Here is a 26,707-nt window from a genome sequence, read left to right as displayed (position 1 = left end):
AACAGACTCATTTGAAATAGATTTTGGAATAGTTAGACAGGTAACTTAGAATAACAATTGTTTCTGTATTAAATTTTCAGATAGGAAAGCAGGGATAAGAGAAAACAATTTGTTAATTCTAGGAAACATTTGCAAGCTATAATACATACTATTAAAATGAAAATAATAAAAATGCAAAACAACAAAGCCAACAATAACAAGCAAGAAATAAAACGGTACCAATAAATTTATTAGCTGGTGACATAGCTTAGCAAGAACCAGTAAGCAAAAAGATAAGTAATTTGACTAAATTGGAAAACAGAAAAGAAAGTCAATAAAATATAAAGAATACTATAAGCTAGTGGAATAACATAAAGACACCCAACGTATCTGTAGGTCAAATCTCAGAATGAAAATAAGGCTGAACAAGTATCTTATAAAATGACTGAATGCATCTGAGCTAAAGCAAGATTGATCAGATTTCTGTATAGTAGCTCTGGCTGTCCTGGACCTCACCTTGTAGACCAGGCTGGCTTCATACTCAGAAAAATCCACTGGCCTCTGCCTCCTAAATTCTGGGATTGCACCCCCATGCTTGGCCCAGAACTCTTCATACAACTGAACAGCTAATCAATTAGCTGATAAACTGTATAATCACATTAAATGACTAAATGATAATTTTCAAATTGCTAAAAAGTAAGACAAAGAATATAGGCTCACTACTCTATTATTCTGTGTCTTTTAAAATTCAATTTTATTGTGTATGATGAAAATTTTAGACTAAATATTGTGAAGAAATATATCTCAATTCATATCTATAAAATAATTGCATTAAATTTGAATTAAAAATTTTCTATTTTCAAGGGTTTAAAATAGCACTAATTATATGCTGAGTTTTAAATTTTTTTTATTTATTATTTATGACAATTTATTCACTTTGTATCCTGGCTGTATCCCTCCCTCATCTTTTCCCAGGCCCACCCACCCTCCTTCTTCTCACCCTGTGCCCCTCCCCTAGTCTACTGATAGGAGAGGACCTCCTCCCCTTCTATCTGACCCTACCCCATCAGGTCTCATAAAGGCTGGCTGCATCATCATCTTCTGTGGCTTGGAAAGCCTGAACCCCTCAGGAGGAGGCGAATAGAGAGCCTGCCACTAAGTTCATGCTAGAGAAAACCCCCGTTCCCCTTATTAGGGACCCCACGTGGAGACTTAGTCTGTGGACTACAGTTGAGCAGGGGTTTTAAGTCCTCTCCATGCATGGTCCTTGGTTAGAGTATCAGTCTCTGTTGGGCCCAGAGGGCCAGTTTCTTTTTCTTTCTTTCTTTTTTTTGGCTTTGTTGGTCTTCTATTAAAAGGAGATGCAGTGGGGTTGAAGACACAGCTATGCATAAAGAGGGCAGATGCTCTTGAATAGAAACCAAGTTCAGCGCTCAATACCTTGGCTCACATTCACCTCCAACACAAGTTCCTAGGAAACTGATGGCCCTAGTTCATTAAGCATTTGTATTCGCCTAGGAGTGGAATAGCTGGATCTTGAGGAAGCATTATTCCTAATTGTCTGAGAAAGCTCCAGATTGATTTCCCAAGTGGTTGTACAAGTTTACATTCCCACCAGCAATGGAGGAGAGTTCCCCTTTCTCCACAACCTCTCCAGTATGTGCTGTCACTTGAGTTTTTGATCATAGCCATTCTGATGGGTATAAGGTGAAATTTGATTTGCATCTCTCTGATGGCTAAGGACTTTGAGCATCTCTTTAGGTGTTTCTCTGCCATTCAAAGTTTCTCTACAGAGAATTCTCTATATAGCTCCATTCCTCATTTTTTAATTGGATTGCTTGATTTATTGCTTTTTAACTTCTTTAGTTCTTTATATCTTCTGGATACCAGCACTCTGTCAGGTATAGGGTTGGTGAAGATCCTTTCCCAGTCTGTAGACTGTCGTTTTGTTCTGACAACAGTGTCCTTTGCTTTACAGAAGCTTTTCAGTTTCATGAGGTCCCATTTATTGATTGTTGCTCTTAGAGCCTGTGCTGTTGGTGTTCTGTTCAGGAAGTTGTCTCCTGTGCCAATGAGTTCTAGGCTGTTCCCCACTTTTTCTTCTAACTGATTTAGAGTATATGGTTTTATGTTGAGGTCTTTGATCCACTTGGACTTTAGTTTTGTGCAAAGTGATAAATATAGATTTATTTTCATTTTTCTGCATGTAGACACCCATATATCCAAAAGATGCTCAAGTACACAACAAGGACATTTGCTCAACCATGTTTGTAGCAGCTTTATTCATAAGAGCTAGAACCTGAAAACAACTCAGATGTCCATCAACTGAGGAATGGATACAGAAATTGTGGTACTTTTACACAATGGAATACTGCTCAACAATTAAAAACAAGGAAATCATGAAATTTGCAGGCAAATGGTGAGATCTAGAAAATATTATCCTGAGTGAGGTATCCCACGAGCAGAAAAACACAGATGGTATATACTCACTTATAAGTGGGTACCAGACCTGTAAGATAAGATAAACATACTAAAATCTGTACACCTAAAGAAGATAAACAAGAAAACGGACCCAGTCTAAGATGATCAATCCTCACTTAGAAAGACAAATGGGATGTACATTGGAAGTAAGAGAAAACAAGTAACAGGACAGGAGCCTACCACAGAGTGCCTCTGAAAGACTCTACCTACCAATGTATCAAAGCAGATGCTGAAACTCATAACCAAAACCTGGGCAGAATGCAGAGAATCGTATGAAAGTAGACGAAGTTAGTATGACCTAGAGAGGACAAGAGCTCCACAAGAACCAAATATGTCTGAGCACAGAGGTCTTTTATGAGACTGTTTCTCCAACCAAGGACCATGTATGGATATAACCTAGAACCCCTGTTCAGATGTAGCCCATGGTAGCTCAGTATCCTGTTCCCCTACTGGGTTACCTAGTAACGGGAACAGGAACTATTTACCTATATGAACTCAATGGATGGCTCTTTGATCTCTCCCGGCTCCCCAAGGGAGGAGCAGTTTTGCTAGCCCACAGAGTAAGACATTGCAGCCAGTCCTGAAGAGACCTGATAGGCTAGGGTCAGGTGAAAAGGGAAGAGGATCTCCCCTATCAATAGACTTGGAAAGGGGCAAAGAGGAGATGAGAGAGGGAGTGTGGGCTTGGGAAGGAAGGAGGTAGGAGGCTACGGCTGGTATACAAAGTAAATAACTTGTGATTAATATAAAAAATAAAAAAAATATAAGAAATTTTAAAAAGCATTTTACACAGACATGTAAAATAATGAAAAGAAAAATATTTCAAAGGTAAAATGCTTGAAGAAAATATACAGCAGTACAGCGTGCAGATAACGCTCAGAATTAATAACAGAAGAACAGGATGTTATGCCACAGGCTGTCACTGCTATGGCTAAGTCATGAAATGCCTCCCCTTGCACATGTGTTTAGATGTTTGGATTGAAGCTGGTGATATCTATAGTTGGTGTAGTTCTGGAAACTGTATCAAGTGAGACCTGTTCTCCTCCTCCACTTCTTGTGAAGAAGAGCCTTCCCTGCCACATGACTCCATCACAATGGTGCTGGCTCAAGCACATGGGGCTGAAGAACCATTTACAAAATTGCTGAATGAATGAGCCACAATAAATTCTTCTGCCCTTAGATTCTTCTCTTGGCTGTTTGGCGTACAATGATTCAACACTAATTATTACAATGACTTTGATGTTGACAATCTTCTGTTCGACAAATTAGCAGAGAGACCAATACAAAGGGAGATGCTAAGGGTTAGTTGGATTCAAATGATTATTTTGATTCTGTGAGATGTGTGCGAAGTAGATTTGAGGGTACTCCTTCATCACAACTCTTCCTTGTAATATACATTAAATATTACTTAAGGATAGCCAAAACTATAATAAACATAATTTATTTTAATTTCTGGAAAACTTTATTAAACTGATTACCAATGGAAATCCCTATACTCACATTAACTTATACATAAGATTTTGATTAAAATCCCATTATTATAAATCACAGGCATTTGTATTATGACCATGCACCAGTTGAATGTAAATGTTTACACCATATTTTTTTCTTGTTGAGGAATTATTTCTCCTGTAAAATAAGGAATCTAAAGTATAGATGAATTTTATGCTTAAATAATAAAAATTTCTCATCCATTTGTGGCTCTTCATTTCATTTAATTGGAATTTAAAATCTAAGTGATTGGAAGGAAAGCAACGAGCTAATTAAATTTTTCATTATACACATGAAGAAACAGATATAGAGGGAAAGTAATTGGTTTATAGTCTAGATGGCAGTCAACAAACAGCATTAGAAAAGCAGAAATGTGTGTATTCTTTGTGTATATGTGTGCTAAAAATTAAACAAAATCTTTTTCTTTTTTTCTTTTTGTTTTGGTTTTGAGTTTGTAGTTTATTGCTTCTGTGTCTTAGAAGCATAACTTAAACTTTAGGATCCTTATCCAATCCAACTATATACTTTTCATTCTTTTTTTTTTAATTTTTAATTTTTATTTTTAGTTACAATTTGTTAACTCTGTGTCCCAGCTGTATCCCGCTCCCTCATTCCCTCCCCCTCCCCAACTCCCTCCCTGGTCTCCTCCCTGCCCCTTTCCAAGTCCACTGATAGGGGAGGACCTCCTCCCCTTTCATTTGACCCTGTTTTATCAGGTATCTTCAAGGCTGGCTGCAAGGTCCTCCTCTGTGGCCTAACAGGACTGCTCCTCCCCTGGGAAGGGGGAGGACAAAGAGCCTGCCCTTGAGGTCCTGTTAGAAATAGTCCTTGTTCCCCTTGCTTTGGAAAACTACTTGGTTACTGAGCTACCACGGGCCACATCTGAGCAGAAGTTCTATGTTATATCCATAGATGGTCTTGGTTGAGTGTCAGTCTCAGAAAAGGCCCTGTGCCTGGATACATTTGGTACTTGTAGAGCTCCTATCCTTTCCATATCATACTAACTCCCCTTCTTTCATATGATTCCCTGCACTCTGCCATGGTTTGGTTATGAGTCTTAGTGTCTGCTTTCAAACACTGCTAGGTAGAGTCTTTCAGATGCCTTTTGTGGTAGACTCCTGTCATACATTCAATGCACATCCCATTCTTTTGGGTTTGGTGATTCCTGTTTTAAATATTCTTGAGAGTTTGTTTGCTAGTCTAACAGGGAAACATGGCTGCACCTATGCATACCATTTTGTTGATTACATTTGTTCTTTGACATTTTTTTACATGTTTGTAGTATATTCTGTCTGTTTACCCTTTCAGCTCTTTACTCTCATCCTTCTTTTAGCCCTCCTGTGCTTCCTTTGTTCCATTTGTTTTGTTTTGTGACCTTGATTTTAACCAGATATGGCTGTGTGGCCAAGGGTTTGGAACAACCTACTGAAGCCTGTAGGATCACTGTTGGGAAGACAACTGAAGGCAGTGACTTTCCATCTGTCACAATCCATTAGCTGCTACAAGTTCATCAGGGAATGGTTAGGCTCCAGAAGTCCAGCCTGGATCCGTAATAGGGTTGCCGACAGACACAGGCTTTTGCAGGCCCAGTGCAGACATGTATTGTTGGCCTGCTGTGAGATCATGCTTACATGGTCTGTGCATGAATTTCATGTCTCTTTATTCTATTTCCTGCTGTTTATATTATAGCTACTCTTTTCTTCTGTAAGGGACACCGAGCGAGAGAGATGGTGGCGTAAATGTTCTATCTAAGGTTGAGCACTAAACTGTCATTTATTCCAAATTATACTGAAAAGCCAAGAGTTGTTTTTTTGTTTGTTTGTTTGTTTGTTTGTTTCTATTACTTGCTTCAGGGGAAAGCTTTTCTGATTAAAGACAAATGTAAGCATTTTGTTTATGCATTTAGACATAAATAATTAGGACTACAATTTGGTATCATGTCAATTTAGAAACACCTTAGTATTGAGGTCTCCCTAGCATATATGACCTTTCCTGGCTGTATGTTTTATGTTGTTATTGTTTTGACTTTTATTTGTTTTTTTTTTTTCAATTTTATTTTTTGGAGGGCTATTAAGGTATCCTGTAAGTATGCATTATCACTGCACAGTGAACGTCAAACCCAATATGAAGGTGGATGGCTACCCCTGCTATTGCATTAGTGGAAATATATTGCTCTCAATTTATCACTTTGGTTTCTAAGGTCCATAAATGCATAAGACTATTGATAGCTTATCTACCTCCGAATTATAAATAGTTCCTTACAGCACTATGAAAACAGGACAGTAGAAAGGAAACTTCTAGTTAAATTTCACCTTGATTTTGTTTATCTTGCACCCAGGGTACATGGTGTCTTCAGTAATACTTATCTTCCTGTTCTGGTAGAAAACCAGACAATGCAGTAGCTTGTGTTCTGCCTTCTTGTACAGCATCCCATAAGGAGGTGCTCCAAACTATCCACCTATGTAAAACATCTTTCTTCTATTTTTAGTGTATATGTGTGTGGGTGTATTTGTATGTCTCTCTGTGTGCAACTGGCTTAGAAAACTGTAGATTTCTATATTTTTTCATACATCTTTCACTTTGGTTAACCAGTATTTCCTACTTGTAATGGCTATATTAATTGTCAACTTGACTATATGGCATGAACTACAATCCAGAAATGGAAGATGCTTGTCTTTGATATGGATCTTAAGGTGAAAGACACACCTTTAATCTGGGCCATGCTTCCTGCTAAAACTTTATATAAGAACATAATAGAAAAAAAAAAAGCTTTTGTTTTTTGCCTGCTTTCCTTTAACCACAATGTTACTTCTCTCTATTTTTGCCTATCTTATACTAACTCCTCTTCATTAAGACATCTTCCACTCAAGTGAACTATTCATTAGATGTTATGCTCAAAAAAACAAAAACAAAAAAAAAAACAAAACACCTAAAGATTCAAAGCTAGAAAGAGATGAAAATGCACAGCACTTGTCTCTGTGTGTTTCTTAACTCACTTTTTGTCCCATTCTGTACATTTGGCTGCAAATTTAGTTTTTCTTTATGCTGAATAGAATTCTGATGTGTGTATGTACTATATTTTCCTTATTAACTCCGTTGTTGGTGGACATCCAGGCTGATTCTATTCTCTAATTGTTATAATTAGAGCAGGAATGAAAACAAAGAGCCAGTGACTCCGTGGCTGTGTACAGACCCCTCAGTAGATGCCTGGTGTACTAGTGGTGTAGAAGTACCATGAACCAAATTTTTCATCTATTTTTAGATACTTGAGGGATCTTAGCATCTTAGCACCGATTTCCATAGAAGCTGCACAAATCTACAAACCACCAAGAATGACTAAGTCCCATTTCCCTGAAATTCATCAAAACCATTGTAATTTGACATTTGTTGGTAGTCGTTCAGACTGAGATTTTATCTCAAAATAGTCGTAATACATTTTCTTAATATCTAAGGAGCCACTGTAACATTATTTCTAATTACACTGCCATGATGTTTCCAGAAACGAACACTGATCCAGAACATATAAACAAGTTCTTAAATGAAAGACACAAAACGGGATTATAACCATTTCAAAGAAGCTGCTGGTGTATATTATATCCCAAATACACATTTCAAATACTAAATCTGGGGCTGGAGAGATGGCTCATTGGTTAAGAGCACTGTCTCTTTTTCAAGAGGTCGTAAGTTCAATTCCCAGCAGCCACATGGCAGCTCACAACCATTTCTACTGGGATCTGATGCCCTCTTCTGGCATGTGAGTGTACATGAAAACAGAGTACTCATAACAAATAAATAAATACATAAATAAACACAAAATCTTTGGTTTATGCTATATTTATGTCATCTCTATTCTCTTTTGTATATATGGACTTTAACATTTAACATTAAATTGTAAAAAATATTTTTAAAATCATATATATTACGAATAAAGCTGCTACAAACATGGTTGAGCCAATGTCCTTATTGTGTACTTGAGCCTGTTTTGGATATATGCCTAGGAGTGGTATAGCTGGATCTTGAGGAAACACTATTCCTAATTTTCTGAGAAAGCACCAGATTGATTTCCAAAGTGGCTGATATATTTCTTTTTAGTTTGTGAGAAAATTTGTTTACTAGGCTGTTTGTTTACTGAATGTCAATTTTTTGAATATTTTGTGGTTTCTAGATATTAGTCCTCAGCCATATGTATAAGGACAATTGTTATATGCCATTTGTATACTACTTCTGTCCTTAATTGACTTCTTCATTTGTAATGTAGAGGAATTTTATATTATAAAGTCCAGTTTATCTATTTTGGCCATATTTCAAGAGCTGTTGCATGCTATTTAGAAAGACATTACCTATGCCTGCATCTTGAGGTTTATTCCTTATTCCACAAGTTTTTGAGTTTTGGATTCATGGTAATAAAAAATAAGGAAAGCAAACAAAAACAACCTTGTAATGAACACAATCGAAGACATGAAACACCTGATACTATAAAAACTTTACAACATTTGTGAAATGAAATTAGGAAAGACATCAGTAGGTAAAAAATCTTCACATACTTATAGTTGGAAAACATTAATGTCATAAGATTGGATTGTTACCAAACATAACCCACAGATTCAATGAATCACCATCAACATGGCGATGTATTCTTCACAGAAATGGAAATAGCATTTCATAAATATTTATAAGGAAACTCTAAAAAGAAAAAAAAACAGCCAAAGCAATTTGAGCAGTGAAAATACTGGAAATATTACCATATGAACTTCAAACTATACTACAGAACCATAGTAGTGAAAACTGTCTGGTGGTGTCAGAGATCAATGGATTAGGATAGGGCATCCACATACATACCCACACAATTGCAATCATCTGTTTTGACAAAGAGTTGAGGAATACGCACTGGAAGAGAGACAGCCTCAAAAGTGGTATCAGTTCTGACAAAGCTAAGAATATTGCCCTCTTCTGCTCAGTGCTCTGCTTTCATAGGTGTTGAGAGCATGAGAGAGGAGACACTCACTTAGCCAAATAAAGGTAGTCTTACTGATGAATAGGCTGACATAAAACCCAGGCAGATCACCTTCAAATTCTTAAGCAATTATTTTAAGGGTGTTCAGTGACCAATTTCTAGGAATTATTTTCTTTAATCAGGAAGTAATTGTTAGTAGATGCATTTAAGGAAAAAAATAATGCATGATTATTCTAAAATATGTAATAATATAAGAATTTAATTTAATTTATTTAGTTAAATTTATTTATTTATTATTCACTTTATATCCTGTTTGTAGCCCCATTCCTTCTCCCCTCCCAGCTCCAACTTCCCTTTCTGTCCCTTCTCATTCATTCATCAGAAAAGGGAGCTCCATTTCCCACCCACTCCCAATGTCCCTCCCCTTCCCATCAAGTTGCTTCAGGATTGAGCATGTCCTCTTTGCCGGTGGCCTGACAAGGCAGTCTCACCAGAGGGAAATGATCAAAAAGCTATCAAGTGAGTTGGTGTCAGATGTAGTCCCACTTTCCTTATTAGAGGACCCCTATAAAGTCTAAACAGTCCATTTGATACATCTTTGTAGGGGACCTTAGTTCAGTTCACACATGGTTCTTGGTTGAAGCTTCCCTCTTAGCAAGCCCCTCTGGGACCTGGTTAGCTGGCTCTGTTGGTCTTCTTTTGGAGGTCCTGTCAACTCCAGTTATTTTTCTCTGTTCTCCCACTTTTCCACAAGACTTACTATGCATCACCCAATGTTTGACCATGAGTCTCAGCATCTGTTTTGATGCACTGCTGGCTAGAGTCTCTCAAGGGACAACTCTGTATTGCTCATGGTGTCAGGTGTTGGCACTCTCCCATAGGGTTGGTCTTTGGTTGGGCCAGGCATTGGCTGGGCATTCCCTCAATCTCTGCTCTGTCTGTTTTATCATTATCCCTGCACATCTTGTAGCAGGGTAAATTTAGGGTCAAAGTTTTGTGGGTGAGTTGGTGTTCCCCTTCCCCTACTAAGAGACCAGTCTAGATAGAGTGTCCTCTTCAGTCTCTATGGCCTCTGCTACTAGAAGTCTCTGCTTGAATCTCACTCATATGCTCCCAGGAGCCTACCCTGACTTAGGTCTCCAGCTTGTCATAGAGATGCCCCCACCCTCCATTTCTCTTTTCTCTATAGGTTCTCTGTCCTCTCGCCCTTGCTCTCCTCAGGTTTGATCTCCATCCTCTTAACTCTCTGTGCCCCCTCTCCCAACCCAATTGTTCCCTCTGTTCAACCACTGCCTCTGTCTACTCTGTCTCTCCTTCCGTGTGGGATTTGGATAATCTCCCTAGAGTTCCCCTTGTTTGTCTTTTTTGGGTCTGTGCCTCGTAGTATGCTTATCTTGTGCTCTATGGCTAAAATACACTTCGAAGTGAATACATACCATGTGTGTCTTTCTTGGTAATATTCTAATTTTTATGGAATTTAATTGAAAATTCAAATGACGATGTCATTGACAAAATGACATCTGGATATTATTCATATTTTTATGTTCTTTCTCATAATGTATATGCATTCGTGCTTATACACATGTTTGTACACTAACAAATTTGTATTCATTTGTATTACATTTTGGTTTTTATATATTTTACATCAAAAAGTATGTCTTTTGATACTTTTATTACATAAAATTACCTATAAATCTATATTAATATTTTCATAACCATAAATATATAAAATTAATTTTAATGTTTATATACATTTTAAGATTTTGCTTATTTGTATATTTTTTAGCATTAGAGAAATAATACTTCTGATATTTATTAATTAGTATGATAAATAACATTAACTGTGTAAGTCTACATAGATATTATTTACAAATGGCTCTTTAGATACAGATTATGCTAAGATAATTTACATACATTAAATAGTTTAAAATAGTCAGTGCTTAGTGTTTAAGCATGCTGTTTCACATCAGTTTGAACATTCCTGTGTAATCCTTGAAAATAATCCATCTTTCTAGAAATTAGCAGGGACTCTTTCTGACATGAACTCAATGGCTGGTTCTTTGGCCTCCCCGGCCCCCCACACGAGGGAGGAGCAACCCTGCTAGGCTACAGAGGAGGACTTTGCAGCTAGGCCTGAAGATACCTAAAAAGCTAGGGACAGATGAAAGGAGAGGAGATCCTCCCCTATCGGTGGACTTGGAAAGGGGCAGGGAGAAGATAAGGGAGGGGAGGGTGGGATTAGGAGGGAATAAGAGAGAGGGAAACAGCTGGGATACATAACCAAGCAAATCAAAGATTTGTATGAAAAAAAATTCAATTCTCTGAAGAAAGAATTAGAAGAAGATATCAGAATATGGAAAGGTCTCCTATGCTCATGGCTTGGCAGGATTAATATAGTAAAAATGGCCATTTTACCAAAAGCAATCTACAGATTCAATGCGATTCCCATCAAATTACCAACACAATTCTTTACAGACCTGGAAAGAAAAATTCTCAACTTCATATGGAATAACAAGAAACCCAGAATTGCTAAAACAATCCTCTACAATGAAAGGTCTTTTGGAGGTATCTCCATCCCTGAACTTAAGCTGTACTGTAGAGCAATAGTAAAATCTGCATTGTACTGGCATAGAAACACAATGGTGGATCAATAGAACCAAACAGAAGACACAGAAATAAACTCACACACTTATGGACATCTGATCTTTGACAAAGATGCCAAAACCATACAATGGAAAAAAGATAGCATCTTCAACAAATGGTGCTGGTCTAACTGGATGTCTACATGTAGAAAAATGCAAATAGATGCATACTTATCACCCTGCACAAAACTAAAGTCCAAGTGGAGCAAAGACCTCAACATAAAACCAGACACATTAAATTGGTTAGAAGAAAAAGTCGGGAAGAGCCTAGAATTCATTGATACAGGAGAGAACTTCCTGAACAGAACCCCAACAGCACAGGCTCTAAGAGAAACAATCAATAAATGGGACCTCATGAAACTGAAAAGCTTCTGTAAAGCAAAGGACACCTTCATCAAAACAAAACCACTGCCTACAGATTGGGAATCTTCACCAACCCTTTTTCTGACAGAGGACTAATATCCAGTATATATAAAGAACTATAGAAGCTGAAAAGCAACAAACCAAGTAATCCAATTAAAAAATGGGGAACAGAGCTAAACAGAGAATTCTCTAGGGAGGAATATCGAATGGTGGAGAAACACTTAAAGAAATGCTCAACCTCATTAGCCATCATGGAAATGCAAATCAAAATGACCCTGAGATTTCACCTTACACCCATCAGAATGGCCAAGTTGAAAAACTTGAGTGACAACACATGCTGGAGAGGCTGTGGAGAAAGGGGAACCCTCCTCCACTGCTGGTGGGAAGGTAAACTTATACAACCACTCTGGAAATCAATCTGGTGCATTCTCAGAAGACTAGGAATAGTGCTTCCTCAAGATCCAGCCATACCACTCCTAGGCATATATCCAAAAGAGGCTCAAGTACACAATAAGGACATTTGCTCAACCATGTTTGTAGCAGCTTTATTTGTAATAGCCAGAAGCTGTAAACAGCCCAGATGCCCCTCAACTGAAAAATGGATGCAGAAATTGTGGTACATCTATACAATGGAGTATTACTCAGCAACGAAAAAGAAGAAAATTATGAAATTTGCAGGGATATGGTGGGACCTGGAAAGGATCATCCTGAGTGAGCTGTCCCAGAAGCAGAGGTAAACACATTGTATATACTCACTCACATAGACATGTAATATAGGATAAACCTACTAAAATCTGTACACCTAAAGAAACTAATCAAGAGAGAGGACACTGACTAAAATGCTTGGTCCCCATCCTGAATGGTAAGGAGAAGGGACATCAGAGGAGGAGGAAAACAGGAAACAAGCTAGAAACCTGCCATAGAGGGCTTCTGAAAGGCTCTGCCCTCCAGACTATCAAAGCAGACGTTGAGACTTATGGCCAACTGTTGGACAATGTTCATGGAATCTTATGTAAGAAATGGGAAATAGTAAGATCTGGAGAGGACAGGAACTCCACAAGGAGAGCAACAGAACAAGAAAATTTGAACACAGGGGTCTTCCCAAAGACTCATGCTCCAACCAAGTAGCATGCATAGAGATAACCTAGAACCCTTGCACAGATGTAGCCCATGGCACTTTAGTGTCCAAGTGGATTACAGAGTAATGGGAAGAGGGACTGCCTCTGACATAATCTGATTGGCCTGCTCTTTGATTACCTTCTCCTGAGTGGGGAGCAGCCTTACCAGGCCACAGAAGATGACAATGCAGCCACTCCTGATGTGATCTGATAGACTAAGATCAGAAGGAAGGAGAGGAGGACCTCCCCTATCAGTGTACTTGGGGAGGGGCATGCGTGAAGAAGGGGATGGGAGGCTGGGATTGGGAGGGGAGGGGGGAGGGACTTATGGGGGAATACAAAGTGAATAAAGTGTAATTAATAAAAAATAAGAAAAATAAAAAAACAGAAAAAAGTTAATAAACCTAACTAATATTTAAAAAATAAAAATTTAATTAAAAAAGGAAGTTGTGACTATGCTTTATTATGTATGATATGTAAAAAAGAATGGTGTCACTCCCCCGGAATATTAATTAGCTTTGACTTTGGAGCTACTCTGGGGCTAACCACTTGCTCTAGCTTTATCAAACATTGGAATTTAATGAAATGGCACAGAGGATTCAATTTGAAGTACTTGACAGTTCTGTATATTAAAAATCTTCTTTACTGAAATGCATGGGGGGAGGAATTTCCATCTACCAAACATTGTCTAAAGCCTATGAATTAAACAATAAGTCTAGTCTTCCACAGTGAAAGTACAAAGTGTCCCCCCAGACTTATGTTTTACTATATGCTCAATTACATTTTCTTACTGAGTCATCAATTTTCAAATCCTACTCATCATACTTTTACCCGAGGCAAGGAGACCACAGAGAGACAATCTGTGTGGCACCAAAATGAAAAAAAGAGGAAGTGGAGCTAGATGAAATAATTGTTACTGCAGAATTTATCATTATACAAATTAGTATACCACATCTGACTTGATCTCTGGAGGAAATTGTCACTAATGACTTCCCTTGAATGACTGATGCATTTTTAAAGTTTACTTTGGACATTTTAGGGCAAAACCTTTAATAAAAATATAAATGTGTTTTATGTTTCAAGACATTAGACAGCTTGTTGGTGAGGGAAATTTGGCCCTTAGCAAATTTTATATGTGTGAAGTAAACTCTTTAATGTCATTTAAATGCTAAAGGCCTACAACTTTATAACAAGCATGTTAAAAATAACTGTACCTTGGTATTGAATAAAATTTGTGGAAGACTTAAATATTATAACAGGGAAAATAAATTTTACATAAATCTGGATATCTTTATTTTTTATGGCTCTGGCTCAAACTGTCAATACAACAATTCTAGCTCTTGTTTTATCCCTGTGAGAAACTTTTTGATATATATATATTATCTTCTTAGGGGGTCAATCAGAATATTTTCATAATCATCATATTTACATTTTTATTACAAATAATATTTTATACATGATAAAACATGGGACATTGTTACTATGATAATTTTTGCCTGAAATATCTGCTTATATAGGTGGTTTTCTGTCTATGTGGTGTAGGCTGCTTTGTTTACTGCCAGGCTTTCAGCTAAGCTATCTCTCCTACCTATTTCTATATTTTATCGCTTCCTGATATATTTCTTTAGGAAACATATGTACATATGCACCTCACCACATAACCTGAGCAAGATGTCATTTCTTTTCTTGTTTTCGGTACTAGAGACAGGGTTTCTCTGTAGCCCTGGCTGTACTGAACTCACTCTGTAGAGAAGGTTGTCTGTCATTGAACTCAGAGATATGCTTGTCGATGCCTCCCAAGAGCTAAGGAAAATGACATGCGCTGATACCTCCTCGGTTATGTCATTTCTATTTCTAGTGTTATTAATAGTGTTAAATATTTCTAAATCCAGAGATTTGCTAAGAAGCTTTATTTTTTTAACTGTTTACAGGGTGAATGACATTGATTCAGTTCTGTGTTAGGAAATACCTTGGCATTTTAAGAATCATCCCAAATCCCGTAGCCCAAATTCCATTAGCTTTTTTCTTGTGTTTGCTTGAATACTTATTTAATTCCTAGTACCTGCGGAGGAAGTATGTAATTTTCATTTCATTTAAAGTCTTCAGTTACTATTTCCTGAACTGGATTCGCCTTTCTTACAGCATTCACAGATTTCATTTAGACAGTTCAATCAGTATATGTAAGTAATTTATTTCATTTGGCCTATCCCTTCTATTTTCAGTACTTTTCAGGACCATCTCAGTGCACAGGAAGCCTCTCTGCTCACAACTGTTGTCTCTCTACCTCCAAGTCATGAATGTCCCCCGATAGAAGAATCATCCTGAACCAAACTTGTTTTCATGTACTTTCACTCAAGGTGGAAATCCAGGCTCATTTGCTAGTTCTTCAATACATTTCATATATATTTTTTATTTTGTTTTTCTTTTAATAATTTGAACAGAATCTCCAAATTGTGTAAATCTAAGCATTTTCACTTTATGTTAATTTACCAATGTTGGTCCTAGAAACATTTCTGATATATTTAATTCATGTAGTTAAGCTACTACTCTAAGTTGAGTATGTTATTTTAGTTAATCCACATAGGAATTTGATATTCCTTTTTATAAAGAATGAGTTAAATTTTAACATAAAATTACCATTTTACTTCTACTTCAAATTGAGCTTTTTACATATATATGTAACACTCCCTCTTGCTAGCTATAAACTTGACTCCTGTCACTGTGATATTGTGCTAGCTAGTTTTCCGTCAACTTGATACACAATAGGGACAACTGAGAAAGTTAGAATGAGAAATCGAGAAACTGAGAACAAGCTTCCAGATCAGGCTCTCAGCAGTCAAGTCTACCGAGTACTTTCTCAGTTAGTGCTCCACAGGGGAAGAGCCAGCCCATAGTGGGGAGTGGACATTCCTTGGCACACATACCGTGAGAAACAAGCCAAACTCAGCAATCCTTCACGACCGCTCAATCTGCACATACCTCCTAACTTGGCTTCATTCAACAGACTGTGATTCAGCATATGTCAGACAAATAAACCCTTTCATTCCCAAGTGGTTTTTGTTCAGGGTGTTTTGTTATAACAATAGCAACCTTAACTAATATAGCTATTAATTTTGATTTTGAAATCCATCTCATATTCTCTAGAATATCTTAAATTCTGTCCTAATTTCAGGATATGTTTTTCTCCCTGAAGTTACATTTACTGATACTTATTTGATTATGCTTCTCCTCAAACCTGCCCTTGTTCTTGATCATCAAATTAAATCACTATTCTTACTACTTTAAGGCATATAGAATGAACAGATATCTTGACTATACCTGTTTTTCTTCTTTCCCATGCTTATCCCTCCTTTTACCATAAATGTCCAATTAGCTAAGTTTTATTTATAAAATTTTATGTGTCTCTACATTTTTCTTGTATCTCAAGTAGCATTTCCATTTTCCTTTAGGTTATTTTTTTTTATCTTAAAATGATTTAACAACAGGTAGCCTCACAGTACCTGTTTGAGATATACTTGTCCTCTACTACAATCATAGAAAGCCTCATCTACACTCACCATCTATTTTTTTGTACATCTGCATCACTAGTTCACATCTTAATCAATGCTATACTTCTAAACAAAAACTTGACATCTTCCTTCACACTAGAGACATGCTCTGTTCTCTTAATACCACTCCCAGCACTTTGTCTTCAACTCACTAATCTACAAACCTGAGAACTAACTGCTACATCTCTTCCAACTCTAACATGAATAGCCATGTCTTATAGATTTATTCTTGCATTCTTTATTAGAACTAGCAACCTTTATCAATATATTACTGTATTTATGCTTTTGTAATGAAAAAGTACTTAATTTTAACATGAATGATTTTATGACTCCTGGCATGAACTTCAAGAGTATGAATTATGTGTGATATGATTGTTTTTCCACTCTGTGAAAGAGAGGATGTAAGACAACAGAAGGAAGGTTGACAAACAGAAAAAATGCAGCTGGAATCCACCAGAGGCTTCTAGGTGGCCCATATCTAGTGTACCGCAATTCCTAGCTTCATTCTAAAATACGCTAAGGTTTGGATTCACAGCTCCAAGCAAATACCCTCTAATTTAAAAACCATGAAGGAGCAGAGATTGTATTCTCCTGAAAGAATATAATGACACAACCAGAGGGTTTTTATCCAGACCAGTGGCTCTCAAGCTGTGAGTTACATATTTTTTTTGTGATTTCATATCAGATGTTTACATTATGATTCAAAACACCGCACAGTTATAAAATAGCAATGAAAAAATGTTATGGTTTGGAGTCACCAAAATATGAGGAACTATATTAAATGGTCACTACACTAGGAAGGTTGAGAACTCTAGACTGTTCCATCAACCACGCTGGCCTTAAAGAATTTCAGTTCTAAGACCTAAGGTATTACTATTTTAATAATCATTAATTTGTTCTACCAATGTGGAGAAACTCTGAACTTGTAGACGCTGCTCAGGGATCTAAAGAAATTCCCCAAATAAAAAGAATTATTGAATGTAAAAATGAGATGGACAAAGATCAAAGTTTAACTTATAACTAAAGTAATTAAGTAAAATCAAATGAACTAGAAACGGAATGTAGAAAATATAGTTTAAATCAGAAAACTCCCTTGAATGAATATTAAAAAAATATGACAATAGGGCCTCTGAAAGGCTCTGCCCTGCAGACTATCAAAGCAGATGCTGAGACTTATGGCCAACAGTTGGGCAGTGTGCATGGAATCTTATGTAAGAAATGGGAAATAGTAAGATCTGGAGAGGACAGGAACTCCACAAGGAGAGCAACAGAACAAGAAAATTTGAACACAGGGGTCTTCCCAGAGACTCATGCTCCAACCAAGTACTAGGCATGGAGATAACCTAGAATCCCTGCACAGATGTAGCCCATTGCAGTTTAGTGTCCAAGTGGGTTACATAGTAATGGAAAGAGGGACTGCCTCTGACATAATCTGATTGGCCTGCTCTTTGATCACCTCCACCTGAAGGGGGAGCAGCCTTACAAGGAAACAGAAGATGACAATACAGCCACTCCTGATGAGATCTGATAGACTAAGATTAGAAGGATGGAGAGGAGGACCTCCCCTATCAGTGGACTCGGGGGGGCGGGGCATGTGTGAAGAAGGGGGAGGGAGGGTGGGATCGGTAGAGGAGGAGGGAGGGGCTAATGGAAGGATACAAAGTGAATAAAGTATAATTAATAAAGGAACCTGCTACAGAGGGCCTCTGAAAGCCCGAAGAAGAAAACAGGAAACAACCTAGGAACCTGCCACAGAGGGCCTCTGAAAGGCTCTGCCCTGGAGACTATCAAAGCAGATGCTGAGCCTGATGGCCAACTGTCGGGCAGAGTGAATGGAATTTTATGTAAGAAGTGGGAAATAGCAAGAGCTGGAGAGGACAGGAACTCCACAAGGAGAGCAACAGAACCAGAATTTTGAACACAGGGGTCTTCCCAGAGATTCACGCTCCAACCAAGTACCATGCATAGAGATAACCTAGAACCCCTGCACAGATGTAGCCCATGGCAGTTCAGTGTCCAAGTGGGTTACATAGTAATGGAAAGAGGGACTGCCTCTGACACAATCTGATTGGCCTACTCTTTGATCACCTCCCCCTGAGGGGGGGAATAGCCTTACCAGGCCACAGAAGAAGACAATGCAGCCATTCCTGATGTGATCTGATAGACTAAGATCAGAAGGAAGGAGAGGAAGACCTCCTCTATCAGTGGACTTGGGGAGGGGCATGCATGCAGAAAGGGGAAGAAGGGCGAGATCAGGAGGGAAGGAGGGAGGGACTTATGGGGAGATACAAAATGAATAATGTGTAATTAATAATAATAATAATAATAATAATAATAATAATAATTTTAAAAAGAAAATTTTCTAGACATCTGAAAAAGAGCACAATAAATAAATAATGCATAGATATAAAAGCTGTGAGGTGGAGCAGGTAAGGCATTGTCGGTGACTGTAAAAACCAGTAACTTTGAGATGAATAGTATCAACATGAGGCAGTAAGAGAAGTCAGAGCTGGAAGTGCTGGTGGTCAGGTGCTTAGCAACGCACAGGTCCATAGGTTAAATCCATAGTGCTGTTAAATTTCAGGGGTCAGGAGCAGCAAAAAGAGACACAAGGAGGGGAGAGAAAGGGAAGACAGGGAGGAGCAGGAGAAGTATGAAGAGAAGAGAGGGGAGGAAAGGAGAGATCAAAGATCTAAGCATGTGGAACCCGGTGAACTATATTCGCTCCCTTTCATGTTACATAATTGATACTTCTTCACACATAGGGGTGTTACGGAGGTGGCAAGCATACATGATAAGCCCATAAGATACCTGTGATATTTTCATCTGACTCAACAGTTCTCCACCCTTATAAACCTGACTTGATGACAGAAAATTTTAAAGTTGATTTTCATCCTGCCTTGTTTGAGTCCCTTTCAATCCTTGAAGATTTGTTTATTGGACCCCTGATAAGGGACAGACAGCAGTCTCTGTGATGTTCTCTTAGTTTTGATGTGCAGAAATTTAAAACAGGTGGGAAACTCACGTGATGATTTTTAAAATGCCAGTAATTTTATAGTGATTGTTATGTGGCAGTACAAATAGCTTGAACAAAGATTTTTATCGGATTTGAGACTATTCATTTTTAAAAACCATCCTAACCACATAAATGTCTATTATAAAAGTGTTATTTTTCACTCTAAACTTTTTAGAAGAAATGGATTTTTCAATCAGATATTTTTTATAAAATAATGTTTAAAATTTCTCACATCTATTAGTTGTAAAGAAAGCACATCGGCTCCTCAGTTTCCAAGTGGGTTCTCTAGTAAGGGCTACAGGAGCTGTCTCTCACATGAACTCAGTGGCTGGCTCTTTGGTCACTTGTCCCTGGAGGGTGCAGGCTTGTCAGGCCACAGAGGAAGATGATGCAGCCGACCTGAGACCTGATAGGCTAGGATCAGATAGAAGGGAGGAGGACCTCCCTTATCAGGGAAAAGGGCATAGAAAAAGGGCATAGGGGGAGAAGGATGCAGGTGTATGGGACTGGGAGGAGACAAGGGAGGGGGGCTATAGTGGAACACAAAGTGAATAAATTGTAATAAATAAATATATAAAAATAAATAAATCAATAAAATTTTCTCATATCCCATTTTTTTCTTATTTTTTTTAAACTACTCCTTGTAAAAAAACAGTCAAATAGGCAAAACTAAGATCTTGTCCTGGGTCAGGTTTGTAAAGGTCTGGATGAGAAACTAAGTGTGTCTGTTCAGTCTCCCTTGTCCTGCTAATGCATTGCTAGCAATTCCTTCATTTTGACTAGTCCTCGTCTTCATCATCCCATAAGTCCTGGAGTGGTTGTCAAATACAAGCACATTTTTCATTACATAATTTTTCTTATCTCTGTGTTTCTAGAAGCAAAGATTATCTAGTTTGGTTTTCCACAAGAGAAGAATACTTTTCCAGTAAAATTATAAACCTTCGTTAAATAGTTCTTTACTGAGCATTAAATTTTGCAGATGAATTAAAATAGTTGAAGAACAGCATAATAGTGCCTGTCGAGTGTGTGTAAAGATGTGTGAATGAATCCCTTGGTGTTCACAGAAAGCTGCGTCTGGACTGGCAGGGAAAGATGAAACAGTACAAACTTACAAACTGTCTGTCCTTCAACTCAGAGCAGCACTTAACTGCCTGCAAAGAGTTACTACTCTGTGACAGTGACAGTCATAAGATAATATTACATTACACATTAAGAGAATTCCAAAAGACCAATGTGTAAGACGTAAAGTTTATTTTATAATCACCTGGACAGTATCCTATCAAAAAAAAAAAAAACAAAAACACAGAAAACTTCATATTAAATTTGCTAGGAGCAGGCCATCAGATTTTAGCAGCTAGAGAGTATTGGCATTTGTTGGTTTTCACTTTATTATTTTTCCATTCTGTGCTTTGTTTTTCCTACATTTCCTACTTTTTATTGTTTTTAAAGCAATTCAATTGCCTATGATTTCTTTAATTGTTTCATTATGTTTTAGATACACATTACCACTTTATTCCACTGCTGTCTTCAAATTTACTCTCTTAAACAAAACCATAAATCTGAAAATTTCAAAGAAAACTTTTTTCCATTTTCTCAAATGTAATTAAATAGTTTTCTTTTCAGCAGGAGTTCATGTTAAGTGTTCTTCCACAATTGACGAAGCAAGCATGTTGCCTGCTTATCATTCCTTCAAGGACTCCACTAAATTACCTGCACCATCTTTTGTTTAAGCACATTTCCATGTATCCAATAGAGGTATTTTCAAGGAACATTTGACAAGAAGTATGCTTTAATGCTGTGCTCACATCTCTTCCTAGTGGCATTGATTGTGAACTCCTCCTGACCTACAAACTCTCATTTCTTCAGGCAATGTGACCTTTTCACGGTTTTTTTTTCATTTATAGTGAAATAATTCAAGTAATCAAAGACAGCATAGAGAAATACAAACATGCTAGGCAGTGACTCATCAACATAAATTTGTGTAGACAGAGAGTTATTTTGAGAGGTAAAAACAGAAACATACCTGAGATAGTTAACAATTAAGATATGAGAGCTGAGACTAAACTTCTAAATAAAATTTATTAAAATGACTTGTGTGTTATTTTATAAGAATATCTTCACAATTTATATCTTCCATATTGCTACATGGATGATGAAAATAATAATAATATTTTTTTTATTTTAAGGCTAACTTAAGTAGTTAAATTTCAGACTAACAGTTGTAATATCTGCATGTTAGTGGTTCAAATAAACTTTTATTGCTTGTGCTAGCTTAGAACCTTAACTTTTTTGAAGAACCCTTATTTAATTTTTCCAGTTGAGGTTTCATAATTCTGTTTTTTTTTTCTATCAAGAGAAATTATTGTATGGTAATATTTTTCTTGCAACCACAAATCCAGAAGAATGAACAGAATGTATTAATAATAGACTCTGTGAACTAAAAAAAATAAAAAAAAAATCATAACTACATTGAGAATTCTAAAGTGCCTGGTTGAATCACGTATTCAACCTTCAGTGATTGTAGAGAGGTTAGAACTTTGTAGATTCAGAGTGCAATCTTGAACTCCTGGCCACTTGAGTAGCTATAATAAAGATATGTGTGCATGACAAGAACTCTGGAGACAGTTAGAAAACACATTCTTAAGATGTGAAGAAAACCTCATCTTCTACCAACTAAAAACCCTGAATTTAAGAATGTTGTCAGAGACAACAAGGCTTACTTCCCATTGTGTTACCCACCAATATATTGTAAATGTATGTTTATTTATGACTTTCTTTGTTTTGTTACTATAAAAAAATAATGCAATTGTTACTGTGCTGAGAAAATGGTATTTGGGACAACCCAGATTTGTTTTTCTGGGCAATGGTCATTCATATTTTCTTCCAAAATAAACTATCCTTTCTTATAAAGTAATGTTGTGTTTTTACATCACTGGCACTGAAGGGATAAATATCGTACCTACATTAAAATACAAGAAATGAAGATATGTACTTCTATTGTTCTCCATTCTTTAGGGAAAATGTGATATAGAACACACAGACACAAACTATATGTAGAAATAAGTGTTTGAAAATATTTTTAAGAAAATATTTTGGAATTAAAATTTTTTTAGTAATAAAGAATTTTGGGAGACTGAAGCTTTACACAGATTTAATTGTGTGCTAGTAATTTTGTTTTCAGAAAGTGAATTGTTAGCAAAGTTTTTTGTTACAATTTGTACCCCAAGCAACCAAATTTAGTCACTTCTGTTGGAGAAACCAACCAAACTGCTAAAGTATTTTTTTTAAAGGAATTTTATTAAATGCATCGACACTGGGATCGTGGACAAACAGTTCCAATGACTCCCCCCCCCCCCCAGAGAAAAACAAACAAACAAACAAAAAAAAAAAACAACACAAAATCTATTTTTGGGACTCTGAACTGAGATTAAAATTTAAGTAGAAGCTAATCCTCTAGAGTCAAGAAGCAGGCAGTTCTCTCTGAATTTGTTTTACAAAATAGGTACAGGACAGCCATGGCTCTATTACGCAGAGAAACCCTGTTTCAAAGAAACAAAAACAAACAAACAAACCAAACAAACAAAAAAATCAAGAAGAAATTCAAGGAGCCCATTGGTTAAGTTTGGTCCTGTCCACCTTTGACTCACCATTGTCTGGATTTCAGTGTGATCCTTATGCTTTTTGACAAGTTCTTATATTTGTATGAAATGTTTCCAGGTGAAAAGTCTATTCCGTGGTTGACACCTTTCCCTTTTTCCAGAATGATATTTCTTGGACATTTTATTACTCCGTGTCTGATGTTTTACTCTAAGGAGCACAAATGTCTCCTTAGAATTACTACTTCTCTGACAATATGGTTACAACTTAATATTTTTATCAATGTTGATTTGTTCTAAAATCATTAAAGCATGTCTCATAACATTATTTATATAACCCTGAGACTTAATAAGGCTTAAGATAGCACAGGGATAGAAGAATATAAAGCAGATTGCTCTTCTGGGAAAATGGAGCCAGAGTCATGGGGGGGGGGGGGGGGGGGGGAGTGACCGCCTTGCCAGCCTCAGCCCTAACACAACGAAAACTTCTTTTGAAAATATCCCGAGAAAGATAAAAAAAAAATCTCAGACACCAATCCCAAAATGAAAGTTGCCATTGCAGAACGTGAAGGCAAAAAGCAGCCACAGAGTGGATACTGACAGACAAGGCCGAGAATTCTGACCTGATGCTTGATACTTCATTATTAGTTCCTGAATGTTCCTCTGTGGACATTAAATCATCTAAAACAACCTCAGAAAACCTCGGATCTGTACATCTCACTCACAAAGGCAATGAAGAGACTCGAGAGGCTGGCTTTAGAGTGAATGCAGGGCCAGCTCCTAACAGAGCCAGGACATCCTCATATGAAGTTAACAAGAGTTAACAGACATCTGCCCCAGCGCCCTGGGGCAAGTCAAGCGGAAGATATTTCCAGAAGCTCTGACAGTCTGTTGATCACTAAACTGCAAAAGATCACAGTCGCAGACCAGCGTGAACCCTCAGAAGAAAACACCAGTGTACACAACCTTTCAGGGCTCCAGAGCAAGACTCCTAAGAAGCCCCATTACATGGAAATGCTAGGAAAGTGAGCCAGAAAACCAGCAATCCCTCCTCACGAGTTTAAGACCAGTGTGCTACCCACACAACAGAGTGGCCCACCTAGTGACTGTCAGAGGGAGGATTCTCCTCCTAAACATGACTCCTGCTCTACCAACTGCCGCAGAACTGCTTTCTATACAAGAGTCACTGGGCCTGCAGAAAGAGCAGAAGCCAGTGTCCTTATTGTATGGTTAAAGCATCTTTCAAATATATGCCCAGGAGTGGTATAGCTGGTTCTTGAGGTAACACTCTTCCTAATTTTCAGAGAAAGTCCAGGTTGATTTCCAAAGCAGTAGTACAAGGTTACAATCCCACCAGCGATGGATGAGGGTTCCCGTTTCTCCACATCCTCTCCAGTATGTATTCTGACTTGAGTGTTTGATCTTAACCATTCTAATGGGTATAAGGTGGAATCTAAGGGCCATTATGATTTGCATTTCCCTGATGACTAAAGACATTGAGCACTTCTTTAAATGTTTCTCTGCCATTTAATATTCTTCTGTTGAGAATTCTCTGTTTAGCTCTGTACCCCATTTTTTAATTGGATTACTCGCTTTGTTGGTGTTTAACTTCTTGAGTTCTTTATATAGTCAGGATATTAGTCCTCTGTCAGATGTAAGGTTGGTGAAGTACTTTTCCTGAAGGGGACAGGAGCTCCACAAGGAAACCAACAGAGCCAAAATACCTGGGCCCAGGGGGTCCAGCAGTGGCCTATACTCCAACCAAGGACCATGCATGGAGAGGACCTAGCCACCCTGCTCAGGAGAAACCCAAGGACTGCTTAATTTCCCAGCGGGCTCCCTAGTAAGGGGATCAAAGGCTGTCTCTGACATGAACTCAGTGGCAGGCTCTTTGATCACCTCCCCCTGGGGGCTGTAGCCTTGCCAGGCCACAGAGGAAGATGATGCAGCCAGCCCTGACGAGACCTGATAGGCTAGGATCAGATAGAAAGAGAGAAGGTCCTCCCCTATCAGTGGACTAGGGGAGGGAAATAGGGGGAGAAGAAAGAGGGAGGGTGGGTCTAGGAAAAGAAGAGGGAGGGCTACAGCCAGGATACAAAGTCAATAAATTGTCATGAATAATAAATAAATAAATGAATGAATGAATGAATAAATAAATAAATAAATAAATAAATAAATTTTAAAAAATAAAAAAAGCTGATCACAAGCAAAAAAAAAAAAAGAGCGAGAAGCATAATTATGAGGCTATGCAGACAAAATTTGCAACACAGAAAGTAGCTGAGAGATTGAATATTAAAGTGCAGAGCTACAATCCAAAAGGGGAGTCTTAAGGGAGATACCAAGGAGTAAGGGATGAAGACAATGCCCAGTCCTTGTATGAGTACTGAAGGTGAGTGCTAGTAGATCTCAAAAGCTGACTATTGAGCTGTTATTGTCTCATGTGGAACTTCCTAACACATATCAAAATTGGTGTCAGACCTTGCTGAAAGACAGCATTTTTTTAAATTAAATAATTATTTTTTTTAATTTATTAAAATTTATGCACTTTGTATGCCAGCTGTAGTTCCCTCCCCCTCTATTGTCCCTTGCCTATCCCATCCTCCCTCCCTTTTCTCCTTCCCTAGTCTACTGATAGGGGAGGTCCATCTCCCCTTCCATCTGACCCTAGCCTATCAGGTCTCATCAGGACTGACTGCAATGTCCTCCTCTCTGGCCTGGTAAGGGTGTCCCCAAATTAGGGGGAGGTGATCAAAGAGCCTGCCACTGAGTTCATCTAGCTGCAAAATAAGAGCTGAGTTTGTTGAACAGCTTAGTATTTTTTCAATTTAAAAATTTTTATTAATTACACTTTATTCACTGTATCCCAGTTGTAGCCCCCTCCCTCAGCCCCTCCCAGTCACACCCACCCTCCCTCATCTCCTCCCCTGCCCTTCTCCATAGTATTTTAACATTGTGTTTAATATTGTATTGTATGTTGTGTATTGGTCTGATATTTTAGTGTGAGTAGAGCATACTTTTTCTTTAAGATAACTGCTATTCTTCCTTGTTCTTACTCGTATCAAACAGCATTGCTTACATACCTTCTGGTGATATGCTTTGTTATCCAGGCACCTAAAATGAATTAAGGAGACCTGTCCTGGTTCCCTCTCTTGGGAAATAGAAGGAACAGTCTAAAGAATGATACTCCCTCTTCCAATGTCTAAACAGGACAAGAGCCTATTATAGAGGGCCTCTGAAAGACTCTACTTAGCAGTGTATCAAAGCAGATGCTGAGACTCATAACCAAACTTTGGGCATAGTGCAGGGAGTCATATGAAAGAAGGGGGAGTTAGTAATACCTGAAGAGAACAGGAGCTCTACAAGGATAACAACAGAATCAAAATATCTGGGCAGAGGGGTCTTTTCTGAGACTGATACTCCAAACAAGGTCCATTCATGTATATAACCTAGAACCCCTGCTCAAATGTAGCCCATGGCAGCTGAATATCCAAATGGGTTCCCTAGTAAGGGGAACAGAGA

At 37.8% G+C, this 26,707-nt stretch overlaps 1 pseudogene; it reads left to right on the top strand.

Annotated features, from left to right (window-relative positions):
* Positions 1–15,814: 15,814 nt before the first annotated feature.
* On the top strand, positions 15,815–25,575 carry LOC129683255 (DNA-directed RNA polymerase II subunit GRINL1A-like; annotated as a pseudogene).
* The last annotated feature ends 1,132 nt before the right edge of the window (positions 25,576–26,707 follow it).

The sequence above is a fragment of the Psammomys obesus genome, unplaced genomic scaffold, assembly GCF_907164565.1.
Source record: "Psammomys obesus unplaced genomic scaffold, mPsaObe1.curated_primary_1811, whole genome shotgun sequence".
Taxonomy (NCBI): domain Eukaryota; kingdom Metazoa; phylum Chordata; class Mammalia; order Rodentia; family Muridae; genus Psammomys; species Psammomys obesus.
The sequence above is the reverse complement of the archived record's forward strand: the minus strand, read 5'-3'. Positions and strand labels throughout refer to the sequence as shown.